Here is a 3,078-nt window from a genome sequence, read left to right as displayed (position 1 = left end):
ATTCATTAAGGTTTCTGACAGGATACTGTAGATAGAAGTACCGTTTCAATAGAATAAACCTATCAGACACCAGTAACTGCCGTTTTGGTGAAATGATTGTTGAAACGTCTAAACACATTCTCCATATATGATTAAACTGAGCAGTGACAGATTTATTATTTGGTGGACTGACTTATTGCTCCTCATAACAAATGGAATAATACAATGATCAGTTAAAGCAACTGGGACTGGCATTATATACTATTTGAATCGCTTCTTTTTAATTTGCTATTATCATTAACGAAGTGCACTATTCACTCTATTAATAACAATAATAGGCTATAATCGACCTCTAGGTCGCAATGCAAATTCTTTGACTTCATAAAAATAGTTCTGCTCAACGCAATCATTAAAAAACTATTTACCTACTGTTAAATATTTACTTTATTTTTATTGTAAAAGTTCTCTCAATAATATATATTATTTCATAAAATTTTAGTCTATTCACAATAGATAACTATTTATTCATGTCTCGTTTAATAATAATAAGACACGATTTCGATTTTCCGGACATTGCGATTTGATAGCGGATTTTGGTAAATGTCGGAGCTAATTTTTCCACAACATTCTTTGCAGTTATAGTTTAAAATATATATCAACAGTAACATAAAAAAATCTCAAGAGATATATTGTTGCTTTATGTGTTCGCAAAATGCACAAAGGATTAAGATATGATATATTCTTGCCGAAAAAAATATTCAATACTTTACATTGGTCACCGGGTGTTTAGGAGAAGATGGTCAACAGTGACCAACTGCATAAAAACTAAGAAATTTTGGCCAGAAATTAGTAAGAAGAGATCAGGGGAATCAGGGGACACTGCCCATTGGGAGGACATGCTGTGAGGCTCAATATCAGGACCTCTTAGCACTGTAGACATTGTAGGGAGGATGATGAAGAGGAATTACCAATACACCTTCTGTTACAGTGTGCTGCTTTCGCAAGACATAGACTGTCCTATTTAGGGTCGCACTTTGTCAATTCATGAAGAGAGATAAATTATATATCCATAGCTCATGTCAATGGTTTCGTGGTCAGTACTAAATGGGTATAATGACAGGTGTCAAATTTTTAAGGGTATCACAATGGACCTCATGGTCTAAGTGCGTCTTCAGACGGCCACAGTAACCTAACCTAACCTACATTGGTTCATCACAGAGTCAATAGGTATTTTACTGTTATGTTGTAATTCCAAAATAATCCATTTTCTGCAGTTATACTTTTACAGCCACAAACATACAAAAGTTTAATTTTTATTTTTAAAATTGTTTTTATTCAGGTTGGTTCTGCTCCAAGGACTTAGTCTATGTACAATTTTGAGAATGAGAATTTGTTGGAAATGATAAGAAAGATATTTTCTATACTGCAAAATGGTATAACTCCAATATAATATTATTTATGATTATTTTTCAATGATGATGCCTTTGTACTAGTTGCTTGGAAAACGGAGTTTAAATGGTGTAGAATTTTACGGCTGGGATTGTAGAAAATCAACAATGCCTTTTGTGTTATTAATAATTAAATATCTGGAATTATTCACTTTAAATTCATTTAATTGTGCTTTTTTCGAAATAACACAGACAATTGTGGTGTTAAAGCCTTATGTGGAATCGACTATTGTAATTACTACGTGATCAATGATTTTCCACATAATACACGTTATATACACACATATATTTTTTTACAGTAATCAAGGATACGCACGCAATAATGCAAAAAAGGACTAAAGCTTAGTTATTGCTTGACTCTGTGTTCTTGTGATAATTGCAAAGTTTTGTATTTTCGAACTTTTTCGACTTTTTTCGGATAGGGTAAACTTTTTGCCAATTTCATTTCTGTATGCATATAGTATGAAGTATAAATTATTAAAATCAGTATTGCCATATTTTTCCATTTATTTACAAATCCGAGTATTTATGAAAAAGGACTGAAGTGAATGCTGTGCTGTAGCTTAGCCTGCCTGTTGGTATCCTTTAAACCACAATTAATTTGCGCCGTTCATATCGGCATGTGTTAATGACTGCTTACCTTGATATGATACGTTGTCAATGTATTCCAGGTAGCGATTTAGGTCCTTTATGCACATCCCATGTATTAATTTTGACCACTGCCAGTCAAGTATCTGGTATTGTCCCGGTTGAATGGTTTGAGAAACCGAAAATGGAATATTTAATTAAAACATTCTGTCTAGAAAGTGCACATGTGTGTAGTGGTGTTTACATTTTCATTTGTCTGCGCTTTAGTTTGTTGGTGTGTGGGTAGTTAAGTTTATGAATAAATGTCAGCAAGGATTAGCTGGGCTTTGCTGAAATGGAATCCATTTTGCTTCTGGTTTAAGCTGCTGGCATTTTTAATTAGTTGCGATTGAAATGAATGGAAAAGTGTTGTTGTTCGTGCGGTTGAATGTAGTAACCGCAAAACAATCTGCTCTAAATCTGTTCAACAGAACAGGTGCATTTAAGAATAGCAAAAAAAGTGTTAAAAAATCTTTCCAGTTTAAAAATATTTTAAATTCTCAAATGTGCTTTAAAAATTGTAAAAGATATATTCTCTGACCGGGTTGGCATATATGTAAGCAACACCTAACTTACAGTGAAATATAAACCTCATGGTGGAATACTTCCAGAAATGAAAGATTAAAATTAACAATGACAAAATCAAGGCTATATTCATAACATGAAAGAGAAGGAAACATTCTCCAAGAGTGAGCATAGGTGATACGGAGGTACAGTGGAAGAAAAACATAATATATATGGGGGTCACATTTGACAACGGCTCAATTGGTATAAATATATGAAAAGAAAATGGCTATTCTAAAATTCTACATCTTTTAAAGTCGCTGTTCAATAATCACTTTAACCTCAAAAATAGAAAGTTACTATATACTCAAATAATTAGCTCAGCAATACTGTACGGATGTGTTACAAACAGCAAAACCTCAAATACTGCCATAAAGTAATTAGAGATAGCACAAAACCTGACTATAAGATTCCCTGGTATATTAGAACAACATTCATGCACAGAAATCTACGGATCGAC

This window comes from Teleopsis dalmanni, chromosome 2 (genome assembly GCF_002237135.1).
Source record: "Teleopsis dalmanni isolate 2A chromosome 2, ASM223713v2, whole genome shotgun sequence".
NCBI classification, from domain to species: domain Eukaryota; kingdom Metazoa; phylum Arthropoda; class Insecta; order Diptera; family Diopsidae; genus Teleopsis; species Teleopsis dalmanni.
Note: the sequence above shows the minus strand (reverse complement) of the source record.